Source organism: Neocloeon triangulifer, unplaced genomic scaffold (genome assembly GCF_031216515.1).
Source record: "Neocloeon triangulifer isolate White Clay Creek 2 clone unplaced genomic scaffold, ASM3121651v1 ptg000012l, whole genome shotgun sequence".
NCBI lineage: Eukaryota > Metazoa > Arthropoda > Insecta > Ephemeroptera > Baetidae > Neocloeon > Neocloeon triangulifer.
In genome coordinates, this window is record NW_026775554.1 from 5,705,657 (window position 1) to 5,730,265 (window position 24,609).

Below are 24,609 nucleotides of genomic sequence, written 5' to 3' on the forward strand. Positions count from 1 at the left end.
TTGTTTGCAAATTATACACACAGGATAAATTAATATAAGGTGCGCCGTGCGTAATTTTCATCGCCTTTTTTGGCGAGCAGACGTAATCAAATATTCACTCACTGCGCGCCGGCCGCGTCGGGTAATAACGCCAATAATTGGCAGGCACGCCACGGACTAATTGATGACCATGCATGAAAAGTGATTAGCTCGCGGAGCCAAACGGAAAAATTTGCTTCTTCTCAAGAGAGATGATCTCATTCGCTGCATGCCAGTTTGCATTTAAATTCCCTGGCGTGCTGCGAGCCAATAAAAGATCAAGTTTCGCCTTGAATCGGTAAAAAATAATTAGCGTCGATTTGCATTATACCATACACCTGATAGCTCACAGGGCGAGATCAATTTCAGATTCCCATAAACTATGCCACAATTCCCAAAATAAATCAAGGCGCTTCCAAATTTCTCTCACACGGAATATTTGTGGTCAATGTTGATTTCAATCGAATGTTTTCCCAATAATTTTATCTACGCTATTTTAAAATGTAACTCACTCAAATTTTTTGTCCAACTCCAAATTTCTTTTAGAATTCAAGGTTTTCCATCTAGTCCTAACTGATATCGTTTGCTTCAACACCACTTATAGATGTTTTCTTGCAGTTGCATATATCTACTTTTTTTTAATTAAAAAAATAGAGAAATAAACTTAAATAGATTGTACTCACCAATAATCGGTGAAGTTGGCACAGAAGGGGAAATTCCTGTAATCAAAGTTTTTAATAATGAATTTTTTTCCTTAATAAAATTAACAAAATTGAATATGTTTTATTGTTTTAAAAGCGGCTGATTAAAAAAATGAATATTATGGGAAAAATATTTGGATCGATCCAAATATTATTATTTCCACGCACAAGTCACGACGTGAAAGGAATTTTTTCTCCTGTGGGAAGCTGGAATCCGCATTCCCACACGCGGTCAATTTCAAAGATGAGTAATGTCTGTTCGTAATTGCGCTAACAGGTGTTTTGTACACACACATGCGAAAGCCGCGCGCTGCGGTGATGTATCGCGATCGTGCACGACGATCGTGCCGCGGCGCGGGACGCGGGGTGCAACTTTTCTTCAACTTCTTTTTGGCAGAACATCCGTCACTTCGCTGTTCCCGCAACACGAAAACAATAAATTATCCTCCTCGTTTGCAGCAGATTGCACCTTTCGATGTGGCGAATGATCAAATTTATTGGCGCTACTTTCCACTCCGAGTTTGTTCAAAGCAGGCAAAAAAAACCTCACGTTTGCGTTTGGAGAAAGGAAGATATTGGCAGGCACCCCAATGGAAAATGAACTGAAGTTGCACTGGTTGCATAAGCGCACTAACTATATTATATAAGATTATTTTAGAAATGAGATAAACGAGGAAGGAAAAATATTTTTATAATCTGAATAGAACATGGGATTGTTTTGTCTAATCAGAATCAAAATCAAACAACCTGCCTTGGGCTCTAAAACGAAATGAATGTTTATAAATTATATTTTATTCAATTGAAAACCTTTTTCTAGCTAAAATATTTGCACCTACATTTTGGCAGCTAAATACCGGCCTCTTCCCACGTTTCCCGCAAGAAACTGTGCCGCGTTTTTTTTTCTCAGCCGATCTGCGTTTGGTCAGACGGCTGCCTTACTTTGATTTCTCCCATTTCTATCTCGCATCCATCACGCATCATCGATCGTGAGATCTTTCTCTTCAAAAGTAAGCAGTAATGACTACCCTCTGGAACGAAAAACACGATCGATATAACTTGGCGTAAATTAATAATTCCTCTAACTCGCCGGTGTGAGAACGGAATTTTCGGCCGCGTGTGTGCGCGAGTAATGAAAAAGAAAAAAAAATATTCGTGCAGCGTCCGCCGCGGTGAGAAAAATGAACAAACACCTGTTGCATGAATTTTGTTTGCATCGCTACTGCTAATACACGTCATGCACGTGAGTTTGCCGGTGTGAGAAAAAGACGCCGATAAATAATCTAAGTTTGAGCCGTCCGTGATGGCGTGCGTATAATGAAATTAATATACAGGTGGCCCGTAATTTGGCCAAATTAGTTTCTCTTTATGTGAGAGGTCTACTAATGCTTAAGTAATTTCCTTCTAATTGTATTACAAATATTTCACATGTGTTTATGTGGCTACATGATATAAATATATATAAAATTTGACGATATTCTAATGGGTTCTATTAATACAACATTGAATTTTAACGCTCAAAATAAAATTAATGGGGATATATTTATAATTCAAAGCGCAATCTCAATTAATGGAAAAAATTAACACATAAAAGCAATGAAAATTTGGCCAAAAAAATAAAAATTAAAAGTACATCAAAGATATAAATCAAACAAATCCCTGGCTGAATAAATATTACAATTAAAATATAAAATAATATATTTGACTTACTAAATAGTTTACGATAAGTTAAATTAAAAAAAAAGTAAAATCATAAATGTTTTTTACAATTAAATTTAAAGATCAAATAAAGATTATGCAAAATTAATGCTTGCTACAATCAAATCAATAGTTTTATCAAATATTTAAACTTAAAACTTCGGCCCTCATTATTCTTGAAATTTTGTATTTAGAAAAAAAACGCTGTATCAGTTGGTCACAGAGAATATCTCCTCAAGTTCCTATAACACATCTCTCATATTATTTTTATACGCACACATTGAGTGGAATTTCCTTAATTTGCCTCAGATTTTTCTACTTCACCTATTTTATCAAATGAAAAGTCCATAGTCCCATTCATTGCTGATACGGTGAGTGATTCATATCTTTCAGCTGATCTCCGACGGACCGGAGCGCACGCAGCTGCGCGTGTCTCGAAGGCTTTTTACTCGTCTTTAAAGGGCGGCGTCTTTTTAATACATTATTTTCCTGTCCATCCGTCTCGTTATTGCTCCTTTGAAGGTGGCTAAATCACCGCTGCATAAGCTGCTGATCCTCGTCGCACATGGCCAGTCACACATCTCGAAAATATCACCATTAAGGTTGCCGCCGCGTGCTGTGGTGTTATTTTTTCACTTTCGATTCTCCCGCAGAATTCAATGTGTATTTTTGTTATTTCGCGCGGCTGAGATAATAATCTCGCTTTGCTTTGCCAACATCACGTTTCGGATTTCACGCCGAAAAATTGTATGCGTTTCTTCCTGTTCTTCGGTAAACACGTGCGTGCTGGAGAAAAATCTGGGCAATATTTTGAAATTTCACGCCTCTTGTTTGAGCAATGAAACTGCAATATTTCATCGCCAGGCCGAGGAAAAAATATAGCTCGTCTCTCTTTTTTGGCCGTTGCGGTCAAACGTCAGTGCACATAAAATTCGTTTAACAAAACGAACTCGGACATTAAATCAGTGTGTATAATAAATCGAAAGTTGCGGCTGTTTAAGGTAATGTTATCGCGCGGTCCTGTTTAGGCACAATTTACAATCGACTCGTCCAGTTTCGCAAGGTCGTAAAAGCAAATTGCATGTTGCGAGTTTACTGTAGAATCCGCGGCGTGTTATTTTCGCGAGATTCTATCAAATAAAAGAGAAGAGAAGCGTGCGTGCACCCTTTTGTGTCCAAAAGTGGAGCGAAAAGCATTCCTTCGCAGATGAGCCGCGATTAAGAACAAGAATAATAAATAAAATTCAATGAACTCAACTCGAAGAGCCATGAGCTTAGGCATTCTGTGGCAGATGGAGTCGATATTAGCAACATGACTATGACAGTTTTCATCAAAGCTGCTTATTATGCCATTTAATGTGATTTTAAGATTGTTCTTAAATCGGAATGAAAAAAATTGGACAAATTTGAAACATTTCTTGTATAGTGATATTTTAAATTAAATCACATTCTTATGAACAATAGCATTGTATCTTATGCTATTTCAGTTCAACTGCGTTCATCAATAAACTGAATTTCAGACGTTCACATGACATAATATGCATAAATTAAAAAGTCTTTTATAACATTAACAATCGTTCAAGACAGACGAAGCAATCTCGGCTTCCTTAATTGTCTCTGTAATGCGTGATGCATAAAATGCAGCAAGTTTGTGCCATCTTGCTGGAATTCTGTAATTTCTTGAGACACTAATGGGAATTTTTTGGTATTTAAAAAGAACACAAGTTTAAGTAATTAATAAAAAGATTAGAAAATTAAAAAAGAATCTGCGAATAATATTTAACAGGAAATAAAATAGCCCAACAATGACTCTCGGCTTCAAGAACAGATGATTTAGTTGCAAATGTGTTTTTACTTAATTTTGGGTTCAATTATAATTTTTTGCATTTATAAGTTAATATTCTTACTTAATTGCCTCAAATATATTAAAAGAAAATTTTGAAAAATTATTTATTATAATCAAATTATCAGATATAATACTTATAATTTACACTTTTGAAAAAATATAACTTTTAAGTCAAATATAAAAAATACAGTTTAAACGTTTCAAACTCCTCAACGCACGTTCACATTGTAATAGATTGGCAAATAAAATTTAATCAAAATTTGGCCACCTCAGAATTTTTATCGGATTTGTTTAACGGCGCAGATCTCACCTGGCGTGAGTTTCATCAAATGTAGTTTAGACCATTTGAATGCAAATCGGCGACCAAGGTGGCAATTGCTATAATATGGTAATGGCGCAATAGCTTTGCACTCGCCTCTCGTCGCGTGATGGCTTGTTTATTTATTTTGCACATTAGAATGATAATTGCGGAGTGGCGACGGCGCGGCCGATGGTTTTTTCCAATTAGACGAGACTATAAATTTGCGCCCAATTGCTCCTCTTGCCTCGAAATGGGTCGGCAGCGGGTTATGTGTAAAATAAATACTAACACCGCACTAGGACCGCCGTTTGATGTGACATTTATAATTTGTATGCATAATTATGTGAGTGAAATTTGCATACTTCAGAAGTGTTCTCCTTTCAACACCGAACGACTCTATTGAGTGTTAAAATATTCAAATTAAATTAAGGATGAAATTGAAAGATACACATTTTACTCCAACGATTACGTTTTAATCGGTTTAAAGTTGGAATTAGTCTTAACTAAGTTAGCCAATTAAAAATCATAATGTTTTCTTATCAGATGATTCTTTTATTCAGAAAAAGAAAAGAAGACTCAAAACGTATTGACTTTACATAAGTATGCTTCTTATATTTATCAAAAACAATTTTTATGAAAAGAAAAAGGCTTCAAAGCGCGGCAATTTTTTTCATAATATAACATTGTTGAGATTTAATATATAGAAAAAAATTTATTGCAAGATCAAAGCAATTAACTCTGGAAAAGAAAGCTTGTGAGGCGGAATTTCGCCTGCTGTTTGTAAAAAGTGTATCATGTGGGTGAAAATGTTGCTTTTTTGTGCAGAAAACAAACAAGTCACGCCGAAAGCCATGTTTCACGCGCGTCCTGTGCAAGAATTATATAAAGGCATAAATCTGATTTTATCTGGAAGCAGCTAGGAAGTTTCGTGCTGAGTTTTTTTCTCCCAGAACACTCGGTTTTTAATGAAATTATATCAGTCACACAAAAGCAGCCGCGACGACTGCTTTTTGTGTGAACACGCTGTGAAAGCAGCATCTTGGCTGATGAGACTTTTCACCACCACGTCTGAGACTCTAGGAAATGAAGAGATTGCCGCTGCAAGATTGTAAATTTCCTTAATATGAGACAAGATTTTTATTCCATAACGAGCTCGCACTATTTTCTGAATTATATATTTTTCTGAGGTCACTTCTGGGAATGCTGTGTGATTATATCTTATTCCCTGTGTCAGTTTATCAAAAAATTTTGAGGATCATAGTGCGTAATTTTTCTAATTGCACAAAGCTATTGAAATTAAAATTCATAAAATTATAAGCATAATTTTATATTAATTAATATTATTTAATATAATTAGAAATATCTTATTTAATTTTAACAGGACTGGATTTGTATTAAATTTGTTATAAAATTTGAAGCAAAATTAAATGAACTAGAAGTAAAATTATTGAAGAATAATAGTTCTACAAATACTTGATTAAAGTTAAATTATTCTTACTAAATCTTTGAAGACTAAAAATTTAATTTATCATCATTCATCTCCTCTTTTTATAAATATTTTTTCCGCTTGTATTCTTTATCCCGACAGAAACATAATCCTCTAAGGATTTTTTTACCCACCAAATTGAACTTTCCGCACATAATCATAATTCATCTCTGGCGAAACCACCGAGCGTCACCTGTTTGAATCAAATTCCACGGAGTCACAATAAGCAACAGCTGATAATTTTTCTTTCAGGCGCGAAGGAATTCAAAACAAAAAATAGCCCAAGGCTCTCGCTAGAGTGCGTTTCCTGCTCCTTTCGCAGGGCCTTTTAGCTCCACGGCAGATTTTTTCTAGCGCCAGGTGCATCTCTATCTCTCTCGAAAATAATCAGATGCACAAGAGAGGCGCGTTCATTAGCGGGCCAGTGATGGGCCGCTTCCTTTCTGGGATGCGAGAGGACCACCGTCGGTCGGTGCAATCCCAGAACTGGCCCCTCTTTTGATGGGGAATTGGCCAGAGTCGCTGACCTGATGCAAATAAATGGACTAGAATTTATCTAGCCGGCCTGCTGACGGTCTTCGGAGGAAAAAGAAAATGTGCCTCTCGACAAGCTGTTGCCAAAAGTTATCAAATGTCGAGATATCTAAACAAACTTGGGCCACGAAACCTTTGAAGGAATTCACCGACAAGAAGAAAGTATAAATATTAGGTTTCACCATAAGGAATTTTCAGCGATTTTAACAGGTAAATTTTGATGTATATGAAAATATTTTAGAGTGAATTTTTTTAGAAATGAAATGATACATATAAATATATTTATTTGTCATTCCTATTTTATGAAATAATAAATTTTAATAATATGATTTTATTCAAAAATGGGTTTTCTTCTTCTGCTCAAATGGTTTAAAAAAAAATCAAATTATTGTTAATTTGTCTCTCCTTTCAGGCCACTTTTATTTTTCTGTTAAGTGCAGTGTTGCTTTCAAATTTAAACAAACATAGCAACGTGTACCTGGATATATCATTAAAATTCATAAAATGCAAAGTTATTACACGTTATCGATACTAAAATTAATTAATTCGGAAATTAAAAAGTGCATAAATTAAAATCGAGTTCTTTATTATTAACATATTTGGATGTTTTATTCCAAGAACTGTTATCCCATCTTATTAAAACGCTGCTCACTCTGGTGGTTTTAAAGTAATCAGATCAAAGCTCTCCCGAAGGAGAATGAAATTTAAATTCCATTCAGTCAAACGGACGAGATGCCGCACTGATTAAAATAGATAATGGCCTCCATTAAAAAGCGATATACTACGTTGTTTTTGCTTTGGAGGCCGCGGTGCCGAACGAGAGAGAGAGAGAGGCGAGTTATAAAATAAAAATCAAAGCAGGTGATCGGACGGATGGGCCACGAGGCAGATCAAATTGGCGAGCCAAGGTGGCGCGTGACTGAATATCCTCTCCTCAGTGGGAAAATACATTTTTCGTGTTCGCGGATTAGAAAAGATTTGTGGTTTATAAAAGTCAAGCACATGATGATGACAGGCCTCGTCAGGGCGTCAAAGAGCATTTTTGGTATAAGATGTGAAATTTGGCGCGTATTAACGAGCTGATATTTATCGATGGGATTTTTTTGAAGTGATGAATTCTAAAATACTAATAACTTGCACATAGAAAATTTTCGCTCATATAATGGATTAATTGTTAATCCTGTAACTCATGGAGAGGAATAAGCATCTGGATTATAATGCACAGTAAAAATTTTGACCATGCCAAATATTGGTTGATAAATAATTTTACTTAGAGTAATCCTCTTTAGAAGATTTTTCCCAACAAGTAATCCATTATAGACTTAAAAAGGAGAAGCCTTTTTGCTATGTAAATTATAAGCTAAAAAAAACATGATGCAAAAGTGAGAAATAGTATAGAATGTATTTAGATAATATTAATCTTTTTCAGCTCTGGAAAATGTTTAGTATTCTTTAATTTGATGTAACCAAATTTCAAAATTGTTATCAGAAGCTCACAAATTAATTTAAGCGATCGATTTTTTATTTTTATTGGTTATCTTCGAGAGAATGGAGGCCTGGAAATGTATCGATTATTTTCCTAGAGTACTCAATTCAAACACTTTGAGGTTTGGAATATAATTTTAAAAAATAAGTGCTTTTTTTGTATCTACAATGATGTATAATTATGTAGTCTATGTGCCTGTAATATATCAATTAGTAAAAAACAAATTTTTTCTTTGTAAATATAGATAAAATTCCTAACGCAATTATTTTTCTTGAAAGATTCCATGTTCATCACATTCTACAAAATGTTATTCAATTTAAAACTATGAAACATAATTTTCTGCTTGATTATTCAACTGCATAATTATTTTCCTCCTAGGCCTTGGCTAGGCAGCCCAATGAATTATAACTGCAGTGGCCAACCGCAGAACAATATAATTATTGTTCCCCGCTGATTTGGCCGCGGGTGCGAGGTGAAGCGTTTAGTTTTCTTGCGACGGATCTAATTGAATATTCATCAGAAGCAGATCAGTCTCATTATCCTAATAAGGTGCGCGGACAGGCTGGAAAAGAATAATATAATATAGTGATGCACCGCTTCCTTTCCCCGAAATCGCCTTTGATTTACGACGCGGATCATTGCGTGTAATTTTACCTGCGCTGCATCTTGGAAAAAAGCCACGGGTGCATATTTTGAGAGATGCTCGCTCGCATGCGTGCTCCGAGCGACCGCGTGCTTTTGCGTCGTTAATCATTGAAAATGAAAATCGTCTTGCAGCAGATAATTGAATAAATCATACTTGTATAAATTATATAAAACGCTTGAAATAAGACGCAAAATATAAGATTGCGTTAAAATATCTCCATTCTTAAAATAAAAACTGGCCAAAATAATGCAATTGAATTTCAGCATTTTTTTTTTTTTTTTTTAATAAATCTTTCGTCAATTGGATGAAAATAGTGATAAAATTAGTTTAAAGTTGATTGCCGAGATGGCTCAAATCTGCTCAAATTGGGCAAAGAAAATGAATGATTTATCGAGCTTCAATTCTAATAATATTAATTAAACATGAAAAGAGAATAATTCAAAATTCAAATATTAATCAAGCAAAAATCAAAGAAACGTTTGTTTGTAAAAATTATTAGTTTGCCTTATAAAAAGGGCATTAATCTAGACAAGATTTATGCACATATGATAAATCTAAATTTAATTAAGTCGACGCTCAGAGCTAAACTTATTTTCAGCTCTCACCTTCTATAGTCGCCGCCGCCTTTTTGCAGTAATTAAGTTGACGTGGTGCAAAGTGAGCAGCCCATAATGCATGATCACTCGCAGGCCATATTATTATAATAACATGGGGCGCTCTGGTTATTATCGTTGGCGTGCATCTCCCCGATTTCATTAAATTATTATTATTATTGTGAATTTATTTACAAGACTGCACTTTTAATGGCCTGCAAGTCGGCAGCAGCCAGGACAAACAGTCGTAAAATTTTGCTCGCGGGGCTCGTCGGCAACAATAACTTTTATGGTATTGACATGTCGCCGCCGCTGCTGAGAGCTGTTTATGCAGATATGCGTGCCGCGCAATGAAATTATATACATATAGGGAGGAATGTAATGCGCCGCCAGTGATGCTTGGTAGTGCGGCATGACTCTCTCGGAGATGAATTAAATGCACATGGAGCTCAATCTGGCAGACACGCCGAGAAAAATTAACCTTCTCAGAATGAGACTCTCAGCTAAATGTAAAAACGTTGTTGGGAATTTTCAGCGTTTGTTTTAATGGAATGCAACGTGTGTGCAGATTAAGGTGAAAAAAATTATTGGTAATGCGTGAACTCGTGTTCGAACATACTTTGTGTAACCATCTTTGTGAACAACAATGACCTCAGCCTGATATGTGAGTAGAAGAGGGAGATTAAGTTACAAACATATTTAAATAATTTAAAATTAAAAATTTGTTCCTCAAACGAATTGAATATAAAAATAAACTCGAGTAAATTGATGTGATTTTTAACAAAGTTAAGCAATGGATCTTATTTTCAACAATATTGAAATGGATAATTTTTCCAAAACGTAAATAAAATAAGATGATATTGTTACAATAGTGAGGAGAATTGCTTTAAATTTGTGAGTTTTAGAGTGGTTGATTAGTATTACAGTCTCCAAGTATACAATAATATATTTATTACATTGTTGCGAGTAAATGCCAATTATTAAAAACGTAAATCGTTAACTAAAAAAATAACATAATTTCATGTGGTTCTTTTTTGACCAGAATTAAAACCTTGAAAAAATTTAAGAAAATAGCTGATCATTCTTTGGCAAGCAATATATTTTCTGAAGACTAATCACACAACACGCCGACTAAATATGGAACTGCGCACCTAAATTATAAAAAAAATTCCAACCATCTTCTACATTCAAACAATCCACTCGCGCGTTATAGTTTTAAAATTCACTTCGTGCAAGTGACGAACATGTCGTTTTCCAAGATGACTGGCCGAGAAAAGGCGAATTCATTGAGGCGAACGGTAATTGATGGTGACTGCTGAATCATGCGTCTATATTATCGCGGTCGAAACACACGTATAGAGAGTGAATGGTCTTCTCTCTCGTTTTTTTTCTTCGTCAGAGCTAGAGTGAGCTGGGCACCCACGCCGCCTGAATGACGGCAGCAGGTGCTCCTCGCGCGCGGCAGCTTTTTGCCTTTGTATTTATTTTGACGTCGAATTACCATTCGATTCTGGCGATTCATTCGAGTGCAGCCAAACAGAAACGATAGGAAAATTGGTGCGCGCCTCCCAAATCCGTGGGTAATTACATCGGACTGCGGCTTCATTCATTTGAATGCAAGAGTGCACAAGCCGCTTTTTGTTGTTGCTGAAAAAATCTTGCGGATCGCACGTGGTTCCAAACGGAGGACGTTGGTTAATTCTTTCAAGGCTATGCGAATGCCAGGAAAAGATTGTCGGTAATTCAAATTGAACCGAAAAACAACAAATAATAATGTTACTCGGGGTTGATAATTATTCTATTAAAAGTTATTTTTATAAAATAATTTATAATTTTCAAATCTTTTGCCTTCAAAGTTTCATCTCGTTGTGACAATACATTTACTTTTTTGAAGACTTTTGATGATTTTTAACTAGTATCAATGTCTCACACGCGGATGCAGCAATTTCATAATGCTCATTGAGCCAAATTTTACTGTCTAATCTTAACAACGGTGGCTAATATTTTACAAAATTTATTGCCAAGTTTTTTATATAAAATCTTATCATTTGGTAATTCATCAAGTTCAAAGAACAAAAATGAAATAAAAAGGAAAATTACTATATTATAACCTATTGTTCAACAAATAAGCCGACTAATAAAAACAAATTACATTTTTTTTATATCTGTAAACAACTCAAACTGTTATTTAATAATATGTTAATTTAATTTACAATTTATATTCATACTCACCCAGCAGGTTAAAATGGAAATTTTGAAATACATTTTGTCAAGTAACACTTCAAAATTTTAATAATTTTATTTTCAATAAATCAGTTGAGTAAAAAACCTCATAATTTTTTCAATTATTGCCAGAATATTTTATGAAATTGACGAAAAGATGGCAATAAATATTTCATTAAGATTAGTTTTCAGTTTCAGAATTCATTTTAAATAATAAAAATCCGGTGCTCTGCAACGTCAGCTGATTTAAAATAGGCGTGTATGGATTTCTTTCACAATCAGAACTTATATTCTGAAAAGACTTATTATTAAATTTCATTGAATCTCGGACATAACGAAAAAATGATATTATTTATGTCAAAATAAAAATAGCTGTGATCGCAGCTGTGTACAAGTTGAATAGCAAACGGAGAGAGATGAAAATAAACACACAGTGACGAAACACGACACATGTCATTCTCCTTCTGGACGTGCCTTGGACACCTCTGGCTTTGTTGGAAAAAATAGACAGTCGTAAATAGCAGGTCCATTTAGGTTTGGCGCGACTCGATAAAAATGGCACTCAATCACGGCGATATTCTTTCGGTGACACACGCGCGGGTAAATATATTTAAGAGGGCATTTAGTGTCGAATTTATGGTCCTCTCCGCATCTTCGGTCACACCGGTATATAGATTTGGACAATAAAATATAAGGAAAAGAGAATCGGACCTTTTTGTTCGAGTTTATTTCGCCGGAAAAAAAAAGGAGGCGCAACAGGAAAGTTTATGATTTTGATGTTTTGAAAATACACCTTTTTCAGCGGGGGGATGCTTTATGATCTACATAAAATGCATGTGCGCGATAAGCAGCGGGTGGCTGCCTTAAAAAGGTCCATTAAACACCGGTGGTGCCGATAGGAAATCGTAAATAAAATCCATCGGCGGCCGATTTTCAGTAAAAAGGGTACGAAATCGTAAAGTACGTGCACATAAAAACGACATGTTCTATCAGCGGCTAATGGGATTTAACTGCTCGCCGGTGTTAATCGATGGACTGCCCGTGCTTTATGAGCCAAATGCAGCTGTTGTGGATAAGAAAAAAAAACGCCTTCTTATATGCAGGAGAGCAAAAGTCGGCAGGTCAATTCTTAAAAAAGTTTTCTTTCCGCGGCTGAAAGAGAAAATTATATTTTTGATTGCCACGAGTCTTTAATTAAAGGGTGGAAATTAAATTTTTACGATCAAAGAGAGGCTGTCAACTTTGGAAATTTATTTTCCAAATTAAATAGCTGTGCGGAGGCAGGTTGACGGTTTTGAGTGCTCTTTGATGGCCGTGACTAACTTTTCTCATCAAAACCATGAGGCAGCTAAGAATTTTTCTCTGCCTTGTTTTCCACTTGATTGAGTAAATGCTTGTTTGTTGTTTATAACCATTCTTGCAAAAGGCTGAGGTTTGTGTCTACAAAATTGTTGAATTTCCGTGAATTAAAAATATGAATAAAAATTTTGTAATTCAAAATTTTATAATTTATTGTGTATGAAATAAAGATTTGTAATAGAGATTAATTTAATAATTTAAAAATAATCTAGGTTTAGATGATAAATAAAATTTGGAATAATTAAAGGGAAAAAGCGTGACATTTAATTTTTTTACAGAATTATGTAAATTGTTAAGAATAAAATCAGGATCCACCTATTGAAAATTATCTTCAGCAAGTTTTTTTTTAAATTATCTTATATCTTCACACTGATCTGTTGAAGAAATTATTTTTCATTGTGATGGTTTTTTACAGACGTCTAGACAAACCTTTGATTTTACTAGAGTTTTTCATATAACGTGACGCCAAATTGGACAAGATAAATGAAAACCACAAAAAAATATCATCATACGTGTATTCCATTCCAAATTCCAAACTAAACACACCTGTCTCTTAATTGAAAAAAATAATGGCGATTTCCAAACTTAACTATCTTTAAATGCCCCACAATTGTATAGTGAATCATATAATTTCTTAATTGACAAAACACAAGGAAATTTAATAAATTAATAGGTCAATTTAAATGTAATTAAAAGCAAAGGAAAAAGGATATTTCCTTTAAAAAATTAATAATAAATTTAACAAAACACGATATTTTTTAAGAAGTCAGTGACTTATTTACTACTTAATTGCATAATTGCTCTAATTTCGACCACCATCCTCTTTTTGTTGTATCTCAAAATTGCATGCCAATTATCGAAGCTCTAGTCCAAATATTTGATCAGAAGCACCCGCTTGTCTATAGATTTATTATCCCTTTTATCCAAAACAAAAATTAAGACATTTGGTGCAGGGCAGTCGGCGGATTGAATTATGGCCTGGCAATTATCTCCTTTCTTCTTTTTTCCCTATACAAACTCCGCTAATAACATTGTTGGCGGGACACGAATAATTTATTATTGGCAGTCGAGCGTTGGCTAGGCGGTCGACGTACCACTTTGATTATCAGCTTTTTCAAGCAAAAAGGCGAGTTTTTGTGTGCGATCATGGTGTATAAATCACGCCGGGAAATTTAATTTGTTTTTAAATGTAAGCCTCGCGCGCGCACCTCCCCGCATCACCAGTTATGAGTTACGATCTCTCAAAATGAAAAGCGTGAAGTATTCACAGGCGAAACTCTCTAGCACGACTTGTTATGCGTGAATGTTATTATTGCTGTATCGGAAATTTACTAATTTTAGTTGGGCTATGAAACAAAAATTCCTGGGCTACTAAAGTGCGTGCCAGCGGCTCATTTCTTATGCTCTTATGTCACTTGACGAGAAATGCGCGTCTCTCATTGGTCGCGAGAAAAATCTTATGCGCGCTCCTCGTCCAGTTCTAACTTTATGTTGGGCTGACATAAAGTTAGAGATCGTTTAACTTTATGTCGCTCTCTCGTCGTCTTCTCGTGCGCGAGGCTCGTAGTGGACGGAACTCGTGTGAGCGGGCCAATAGAGAGCAAGCGCGCGTATTTCAAAAAGCAAACACACGTGAGATCGAATCAGCTGCGAATGTATTTATATTTTCCCTCCCAAAACCATGGATTTATTTATAAATAAATCCATGTTATTAAATAAATCCATGCATGCTCGAAACCACGTTGGGACGCGTTCATCTTGAGGCAAGCAAGCCGGTCTTGTCTCTATTTCAGTCTGTAAACGGCCCAGGAAGAAGATAACCCTTTACCTCGTCCGCCTCGTCGCATTATATTAACTGATGATGCGGAAACAAAATAAAAAGATGAAAATAAAAGATAAATAATTTAATCTTTTTAAAACGACTGTTCACCAATATCTAATTTTAATTTGCAGAAAGTAAAAAAAAATTTCCTCTTCACTCTCATTGTAGGATTAAGTTTTGATTATTTATTTAAATTTATTTAAAATAATTTTAGATAAAAAAAATCCACCAGAGTTTTTTGTTATAATAGGCAGAGCAGGCAAAGCTCACAATTTAAGTCCATAGAACCAATTGAAGTTTCGTCAATGAAAGGTACGCCAAAACGAGGGAAATGTTTGCAGTCCAGCTGATTCCTTTTCTCACCTGTCTTGTGTATAAAACTTGTGTAGCCGCTGACACGGGGGTGGATTTTTATGCTCTCGCCGCGCGCGAGTAGTCGAGAGAGCAAGAAAACGAGAAGTCGCGAGAAGCCGCTGGCACGCACTTAAGAAAGTTTCCAACCCATCCAGTTAAAATTAAATTATAACAATCTGCATTGCTTGTAAATGAATTATTAATCTATTTTAGGAGATGCATTAATTGACTAAGTGCATTTGTTTTGATCTGGATCAAAATTGGTAGACAATTATATAATTTTCTCAAATATTATTAAATTTACTTCTTACGTACGAAATTAAAAATAGAAAAATAACAACAACAAAAAGTTTATAAAGAGACATATATAGAATATTCTATTACTATGATTTATTTTGTTCTCATTTTATTTTTTCAAATAATACTTAATATATTCTCTTAAAATTGCATTTTATATGTACTGTGATTTGTAAAATAAAATTTATAAATAATATAATTATTAAATATTAATATGATTGTAGTTCAATTTCTGCATAAAAATTTAATGTAAAACAAATTATAATGAGCAAGATTAAAGCCACTTGATGCTAAACTGATGCAAGATTGTGAATGAGTGAAGACAAAGGTAAAAGTTATTCCAAGGTTTGAAGCGCCAAGTAATGGTTTTGTTTATAACAATTTTTAAGCACATAGCAGATTTTACTCGGTTTCATCTTCATATAGAAGAAGAGCCGTGCGGCTGAGTTCCATTCTTTAATGAATGCCGCTAGCGATTGGAAGGGATTAGAGAAATTGTTTTAACTTTGTTGTGTGAAATCAATGTTCCCATCTATTTATGTACGCCAAGTAATAATCGCATCTTGCGGATCTAAACAGTGGAAAATAATTTGTATGAGGTCATATAATTATATATTTTCTTGAGAGGTGCGTGGACGGAGCGTGATTTCAGGTCAGAGATTAACAGCTCTGTTTTGCAACAAAATAACTACATACTTGAGTGGGATATTAACTATTGATATTTTTTCTCGTTTTAATGTATTTTGAAAAAAAAATGTATCTAAAGATGCATTGATATAATTTAAGATGACAAAAATATTGGAAAATTTTCACTTTCATAAAAATTCACTTTTAATTTATTATTATTGTCCTTCCCCACAGTTGAAATCAATGAAAGAAAAATGAAATATTTATATACTTATGACTCCTTAATGCCTTATCAATGCCATAATCTGATTAAAAATATCTTGGTAATTATTAAGGTTCTGAGCTAAAAACTGATATAACGTGATAATGAACCAAAAATAAAAAATAGAATTATTAAATAATTTGAGATGCTTTTTCATTGATATATAAATTCATTTATTTTTGAAATTCTTTCTTTTTCTTTAATAAATAATCAATGAAGTGTACGTTTTAAAACTAAATTAAAAACTTTAATCAACTTTAAAAAATGCGAAACTTTTCTAATTTTGAACACAAATTAATGACAATTCTTAGTTGCAATTTTGAGTCAAAACAGACAATTAATTTTAAATTTTTACTGATATTCAAATTGGAGAATCTCTTTTTTAATTATTAAAACGGTGATTACATTGCTTGAGCAATTTAATATCATTCATTTCAATAATAATTCTGACCTAGTGAAAATCATCTCTAAAGTTGATTCTAATCAAAAGAGACAGAACTTGCACTGTTTTTGCTCCAAATTTTACAACTCACAATCAGAGTGTGGATCAAGAGTTCTATCCTCAACCGAGTTTTTTAGAGTGCTGGTGGGAGCGGCAGCTCGTCTCTAATTAGGCCCAAAAGTTGGAGCACGCGTGCCTCTCATGTGAATTTGGTCTCGCGGCACCATAAAATGATGATCGCGGCCACGTATCCTCCACACCTGCAGCTGAGAAATGTGTGTAAATAAAATAAAATCAGTCGGACGCGAAGACCGCACTGATTGAGAGCGCGCTTTCCACGATAATTGGGACCGACTTTTGAGCGTGCGCTTCAAATTTAATGTGCGCACCTCGATTCTTATCGGATGGCAATTTTACTCCAATTATGCTCTCGATACTTTTATATTGCCCCTTTGATTGAGTGAGGTCCAACCCGAAATTACGGGAGAATGGCATCTCTTTTTCTCTCCACCAATTTATTTTCATTGCGGGGTGTGAGATTCCCTCTACGTGTGGCGCACAAGAGGCAATTACGAGTCTGCAGGCGGATCAAAGAGAGGAAGAAAGATATGAGACGGTTTTAATTAATCCTTGACGTTTTTTGCTTGTTTACGAGTTCCATAAAGTAAAAGGGAAAAATTAATTGCTAGAGCTGATTCTTTTTCAAAAAATTCAGAGGCGATAATTCATTGAACAATCAAATTATAAGAAAAATAATAGTATTTATTTTCATTGTTAACCTTTTTTCGTCCCGTTTATAAATACTCAAGTTTCCTTTGAAGCAAAATTTATATTTACTGTTTGCACATTAAAATTGATTCTATTCACATTTATGCAGACAATAATATGGTCAATAGAATTTTCTATCCACATTTTTTTCAATTAAAAAAAAGAGTTTTAGTTTAAAAAATTTTAAATTTTGAAAAGTTGAAATTGTTATTATTGATCTTTTATATCAAATTAAATTTGTAAATTTGGTTATTAATTTTATTAATATTTTCTCATCACTTTGCAAAATCAGTAAATAATGGTAAATTTGTTGAACACGGGTAAAATGAATTCACTGGATTGTTTTATATAAAAATACATATAAGAATACATAATTTTTAATACAAAAGGTGCGCATGGAAAATAAAAAGCAAAATAATAAATATTATAAAAGTGTAGCAAACTAATAAATTAGTAAATAAATAACTGTTGTTGAAATAAAAGAGCACACACTTATTTTATAAATTTAAATTCATTTCAGTATGGGAAAACTCCTACTCATTGGTATCAATTTTGATAGAAAAAATTAAATATTTTAATTAACTATGCAAATTTGCCTGTTCAACACGTGAAGATTTGACTTAAAAAAATTCTCACGCCCCTTTATTCTTGATTGATAAAAATGAATTGCAACAGACACTGCACATTTACACACTCCTAGCTCTTTCTTTGGGGTCAGGTCACGGGGCTCGGAAGGGCGTGCCGGCGTGACTGGCGCCCGTGACCTTTGCGGCCGCGGGCTAGGTGCCTCTCAGGCGGCGCAGACCCGGAGGCCTTTTGATGCAGCACCTCTTCTCTTTTGATGGTCCGAACACGACCAGATAAAATCATCGCTCTCTCGTTCTCCGCGGGCCTAATTGCCGGCGGATGAAACTTTCACGAGCGCCCTCCGGAGGGGTCGCCGGGGTCACCGCGTATTCCCGCCGAATTCATCACGCTTCATTTTTTCTCACACAGAATTTTACAATTTCCACCTGCGTACACTGTGTGCGTGGAATTAATATACGATGGTCCCCTGTTGGACCAACTTTTATTGGGAGGTGGTGCTGGAACTAATTTCATAATTCGTGTAAAATGCACAGCACGCGGTTCTGTGTTATTACACATGCATAAAATATGGTGTTGTTTGGTGATTCTCAAATCGTGCGTTGCGCTTTTCTCACGTTCATTTTCAATGGAATGCTAATTTTGAAAAAAAAAAATAATAAAAAAATTAATAAATAAACAAACAGAGAGGTGCAAAATCTTTCTCTGGCTGATTTGAAAATGAAATATTGAAACAACAATACTAAAATAAATGCTCAAAATCTCCAATGCAAAAAAAATTTCTTTTCTCCGCCAAACTGTTAAATTTAAACACTGAAAAATTGGTTAAACACAGAGTTCAGTGATTACCTCTTTTTTCAAATTAATTAAATTAAAAGGCTAAAATGTGATTAACTGAAAATGGAGTACTGCAAAATTTCATATGGGGTGCTGTCTGCTGTGGCCCGAACGCGGCGTGGAATGCAAAAATATAATATTTTAGATTTAATTCAAGTGAAAAACTATTTAATATAATTTTTTTGTGCATCCTTCCGGAGGAAAACTGACGCAATAAAGTTTAGCATAAATTGAATAAATTTTCAAGGAAGTATTCTTTATTTTTGGGCTGCTTATTTTTATTTTCATGAAATATGGAGCTCACTTGCCATTAATAAGAATAAGACTGAATAAAATCAACAGAGACTCACTGCGGCGGATGGGGTTTTTTTAAATCTCGGTAGTATCAGCAATATTATAACAGATGGTATTATTTTGTTCCACAATAATTTACTTATTAACCAATTAATTTTTTTGCAATAATTTCGTGCAAAAAGGTAGATAAAATTAACAACCATAAAATTAAAAAAAAAAATTGTTTAAACTGCAAAAAGAAAAAGCAAACTAACAACAGACAGAAAATTTAGTTAATTAGCACAAAATAAATTATAGTTTAAAAAAACATTACTTGGTACATATTTTTAATTTAGAGAATGAAAATAATTCATTTTGCAATTGCATTCAGCACGGATTTCTTTCTCATGGGCAGTCGCACACGTCGGCGAGTTATTGATGCTCGACGCGCACACGAGCTGCAGGAATATATATCGCGATGGAAATGAGCAAGCGCGTGACCGACACCCAGCATCGCTGCTTTTCGCGCACTCTCCGCCGCTTTTCATTCCTTTGTCCGCGTGCATTTTCAACAAAAAGGGTCCACCTTGCCTCAGAGGCCGTTTTTCATCACAATGTGCCGCCCGGCCGAACAAACAACAATCCGTTTTCATTCAGCAGCGCGCCGCAAATAATAATAAAGAAGTTGCGAAAGATCTCGCGCCGTGTGTGGCGCGGATTATGCTAATTTATATCAGTGTATGTGTAGAGCTGGCTCGGGGGAAAAATAATCTCCTTGGATTCCTTCTTGGTGTGTGCAGGATTTCCTGTTGTAAAACGAGAGATATTTGGTTATCGTCCAGACAGATTTTGCCGCGGAGCTGCTGTGAGAACGAGTTTTTAATTATACCCAGAATTATATCACTTTAAATATTTACCTCTGTTTTTGTATTAATGCTACTTTAATTACAAAACTGTCATTTGGTGGAATTTAAAATGTTTGATAGGACCAATTTTCAGTTATTTCCCATTCCCAACGTTTAACTTGATTTTCTCCTATAGATGAATCATGTAATAGATTTTCAAAAATATAATAGTCTTAAAATAAGGGAAAGTATCCCAATATCAATTCTCATTTTCAAAATAACAAACTTTTAATAATTACTCACGGCATGAAAAAAAAAAAAAAAAAAAAATCATCTGCTGGAATACTCTGGCATTTAAAAATTATTTCCCATTTATATTAAAGAGAGTGACCTGCAGTCAAAGAATCAAGAAGTTACCAAATTATATCAGTGTTGACATTGCGAGTCTAGTAAAATGTTTCATTTCTAATTTTAAGATAAAGGGCAAGACATATATGAACTGCATTATTTTATATTTCTAAATATTAAAAATTTAGATAGCTTTATATAAACAGACAATAAATTTATTGTCATACAATATTTTTCCTACGTTTTAGTTTTAGCTAGAAAAATGTATTTAATGGGAAAAAGAAAGAATTTTATTGTTTAATAATGGTTTACAATCAAACAATCTTACTTAGAACCACACTCTTTGGATTTAAAAGCTAAATGCAAGGATTTACTTATTTTTATGAGAAGATTTTTTTTTATGAAGTACACTATATTTTCCTTGTTCAAAAATTTCAAATTCTTTTATAGATTATCATAGATTATTTACTTTTTATAATGAAGAAGCCGTATTAAAACCAAAGATTTTCCTATATTAATTAAATATTTCCGTTGATTGAGAATAAAAAAAATAATAAATTGACAAAATCTACATTTATAAATAAAGGACGAGCAACTGAAGACACACGTGGCCGTACAGAACTCTCGCAGCAGGTGGGGGAATTTGCGTGCGCGATCAGGTGCAGGTCGGAGGGACGGATGGACAGAGACCGTTTTCAGAGGAAACGAGCGTGCAGGGCGAAAATAAGTGGACAAAAAGGAGGCAGGGCGTCGGTCTCAAGGGAAAGTTCCCATAGCGCAAAACAATGCTTATATGGGAGAAGTGAACCGTCGCCGCAGAGCCACCTGTTGCCGTTCGTCCGTCGGCCACCCGACCGACCGTCGTCGGCGTCACGCTCCAAAGGTCTTCTTTCATTCATCCAGCCGATTTACACGAGACGATAACGAAAATTATTTGTAGCGCTTTTTTATATTATTTCACTTGCGCCGCGTAAAAAGCGCTCGCATCGCTTCACTGCATTAAAAATGAGTTCGCTTTTTGCAATTTCTCGGTCATTGTCAATGACTTGTACCAGGAAAAGAAGGGTAGGCAATTCAGTCGTTTTTTAGAATAATTATTTGCAATGGAATTGAGCAATTTTAACAACATTAAACTTAAAAATTATAATAGCTCAATTAATACTTAATGTCGATTTCTTAAAAATAATTATCCTTTTTTTAATTGAAAAAATATAATTTGATAATAAATATTTATGTTAAATATCATATTAATTTTCGGCGAATAATTTTATTTATATTTAAGACTAATTTGATTATCAAATATTTAAAAAATTAAATTTGTATTTAAAATAAATTTAGTTCATGTCAAGATGACAGTCAAAGTTAGAGGAGGGTAATCTTATTTTTGTTGCAAACTTTAGGTGCCAATGTATTTTCAAAACAAAAAAATCTACTTTATCAGAAAATATCATATTCTAAAGCTCCATTTCCTTAAACATTCTTAAAATTAGATGTCCCCCACATTTGTAAATTAACTATGATTATTTTACAAATCTATTATTGTGTGGTCAAGTCCTGAATAATTTTGAGTCAAAATTCTCATGAAAAAGGAGCTTTGGAGTTACTGTTACTATATTATTATATTAAGAACAAGCTTTTGATTCATACAAATGGTAAAAAAAAATCAATTTTTCTTACCACAAATTAAAAAATATAACGACAACTGACCCTAAAATGCAACCTGCGGTCTACTGGTTTCACTAACCAACACTTTTGGAATAACAAGAAATAATTTATTTCTAAACATCACTTTTAAAATCAATTTCTCTCAAGAAGGGAACTATCTAAAGAAATTTACAATATTTCAATTTTTACGATTAGAAGATTTTTAAATTTATAATTTTACATTTTTATCTAATTGATCGCTTACGTTATTTTAACTATTATAACTTTTGTTTAATGTATTCGAAAGCCAATTCAGCAAGTCACAGCAGCTCACGTGAGAAGTTGATTGAATGGACTGCCATATGCATGGGCAGGAAACGGCGGCTTCGTGATAAAAGATGCATGAGCGATTGAGATGTATTGTTTGTAATCTATTTATGCATGCAGCCATGCACATCAACACTCGAGTGCACCGAGGGTGAGCTTATTTACGGATGCATCACTGCAAGATTATCTGTGTCTGTCGCTCCCTGCGCGACTGAGCTTTTGCATTGCATGCAGACATATTCAGCTCATGCACATAACGAGTGAGCACAATTATGCGCGCAAGTGATATTTTATTCTTCCTCTCGCAACGACTTCTGAGTTAGTGCAGGAGTAGAGGACGATCTCGTGATACTTTCATGCCCAACGACCCACGCCTCATTCCGTTTCGTACTTTAAGGACTCTTCAGTTCAGCAAAAGCTCTATTTTTAAATTATTAACTTATAAATTTTTTTTCTATCTCTGATATTGAAAATTTCTGGGGAAAAACCATTAAAAACAAAGCTTTATTTCTATGGAAAATTAAATGTTACAAATTTTTTTTATATAATTAGGGGAATCATTGATACTAAGATGCATTAAATTAAATTAAAAAAACATTTAATTTAACCTCACATAACTGAAAGTTGATTTTTTGCAAATTATTTTTTGCGAAATGAAAAATAAATGGGATTATTCATGAGTTTAAATTATAGAAGATTCAAAATCGTCAATTATTTGTATAAAATTGATAGTAACTCTGTGGATATATTGAAATTTAAAATTATGTTATAAAAAAAAAGATTAATTCTAAAAGATCAAAACCATAAATTTTTCTGGAAAGAATTTGATATTTAATGGTTTAAAATATAATTTTTTTTAGATACACTGGAAATGAATTACATTATTCTATATTGAATTTTTTTTTTGTATGACTTGAGTAGTATAGATAATAATAATAATATAATATTTTAATTGAGATTAATGCTATATATTTCAATTTTAGTAAAAAAAATGGCATAATATTTAGTTGTTTTGAAGAGCCCCAAGGTTGACGTCCTTCATTAAACATAAATAAATTCAAAGCGGTGCTGCGGGACTAATAAGCACACTGGTGCATAACAACGAGACGTGAAAAACGTCGAAGGTAAAAAGAAAGGAAGAAATTGTGCACTTAAATTTTTTCCTCTCTCCCTTGCAAGTCATGATGCGTGAATGACAATATGAGCGCGATTGATTAGAGCGAAAGACAAAGAGCGAGAGGCGCGTGTGTTTGATTTTGATATTTATTATTATTTTCAGCAGCACTCGCTTACTCGTACATACGACGTGCATGCATATAAGGTGCGTGGGAGCCGCTTCTCGGGTCACGTCTCGCCGCTCGGCTCATTCAAATGTGCGCTCGAGGAATGCGGCTTTAATTATCATTGCCGCGCCGTGAGCAGCCAGGCAGGGCAGGGGCGCACCCGCCAACCCAAGACGCGAATAAATAAATCTCGTGCTCCACTGCGCCGATTGATCTTTCCTCCCGAGTACATAATAGAAAAAAATATATAATACAAGTCGCTCCGAGCGCTCGCAGGTTATCTCCAGCTTTCTGTTATTCCCATCTTGGAACGTGGAACACGCACTCAAATTATAAAATGTGCAATTAAATTATAGCCTCATATACAAGTTTGGGCGGTGGTTTGAATGAAATTTTTAGATCCAAGTATACGATTTATTCAAGTAAGAGGGTCAAAGAGGGTGAACGTTGAAATTGAAACAATATTTTCAATTTTCGAACTGGTAGAGCCATTTGTGTTTTTTGAATAAAAACAATTTTTCTGCAACGAGGAAAAGCCCGATCTATTCATTTCCAATATTTAAGAGCTTTGCCTTATACAAATGATCTATTTCAGAATCATGCTGAAGTAAACTTTTCAAAAGTAATATGCATTTTCCTGATGAATTGTATTTTTTTATTTTAATTATGAATTATAGAAATGGCAATGTGTATCTGTAAATGTTTTTTCAAGAATACCTGAAATTCAGATGGACAGAAAGGAAATTTGAATTTATTGTAATATTTGTTATGATTTTTATAAATTTAAATTTGACGATCGATTCCCATTGATAATTTTTTTGCGAAATGTATGTATATGATTTGAAAAACATTGTAGGGTATATTTTATAATTACTGTTCACTAAACCAGAAAATAAAATCTTATCAAAAAATAGCTTAACATATTTCTCAAAAATTATCAATTAAACAAATATGATGCTGTCTCTTCAACAGAACTTTTTGCCCTGCATTGTATTATTTAAATAAAC

The 24,609-nt window shown here is 34.1% G+C and overlaps 1 protein-coding gene across 6 annotated transcripts in view; it reads right to left on the minus strand.

Moving 5' to 3' along the window:
- The window catches only part of LOC132197685 (transcription factor HES-1-B-like), a 201,888-nt gene that overhangs the window by 41,677 nt on the left and 135,602 nt on the right, over positions 1–24,609 (minus strand). For 4 of the 6 annotated variants that reach the window (XM_059621139.1, XM_059621140.1, XM_059621137.1 and 1 more), the window contains one exon: positions 702–737. The exons of the other annotated variants lie outside the window; for them this stretch is intronic. The gene's annotated coding sequence lies outside the window, so the exon portion shown is untranslated. The remainder of the gene's footprint in view (positions 1–701; positions 738–24,609) is intronic. 6 annotated transcript variants of the gene reach the window in all.